Consider the following 718-nt stretch of genomic DNA (forward strand, 5'->3'; position numbering starts at 1 on the left):
CAAAACATATTTTATATTTTAAAGACTATTGTGAAACAAAATGGTTTAATGGACAAAAAAATCTAAATGTGTGTGTATAAGAAACAATGCAGGTTTGGAATGACATGAGTGAATAAATTATGACAGAATATTTTTTTTGGGTGAACCCTTTAGGATATCAACAATTTCAAAAATATTAATTTAACTTTTTTCATACAGTATTTAGCCTCTAAATACCTAAATCTTTGAGAATTACGAAATGTATGCTCTCATAGAGTCACATATCATGCACTCAAATGGGGTCATTATCCAGGCTGTTTTCCGTTGTTCTTCTGTGTTCCGTGCCTGTCATACTTAATATGTCCAAATATGTCTCTAACCAGATGGGTTTAGCACACAGATTGTTCTCTCATAACTCTAACAGACTATTCATCCATATGTCCAGACCAGCTGATACATGTGAACATGTGCTCTGACACATTTGGAGGAGTCTTGTTGAGAGACTGTCCTTGAATTTGGGTTCTTTGATTACATATTAAGGCGGGAGTTTCTGTTACGTTTAGTGTTTTCTAAAAAGAATGAGAAAATATTCATCCATATGTCCAGACCAGCTGATACATGTGAACATGTGCTCTGACACATTTGGAGGAGTCTTGTTGAGAGACTGTCCTTGAATTTGGGTTCTTTGATTACATATTAAGGCGGGAGTTTCTGTTACGTTTAGTGTTTTCTAAAAAGA

The sequence above is a fragment of the Sinocyclocheilus grahami genome, unplaced genomic scaffold, assembly GCF_001515645.1.
Source record: "Sinocyclocheilus grahami isolate Dianchi unplaced genomic scaffold, SAMN03320097.WGS_v1.1 scaffold238.1, whole genome shotgun sequence".
In the NCBI taxonomy this organism is placed as follows: domain Eukaryota; kingdom Metazoa; phylum Chordata; class Actinopteri; order Cypriniformes; family Cyprinidae; genus Sinocyclocheilus; species Sinocyclocheilus grahami.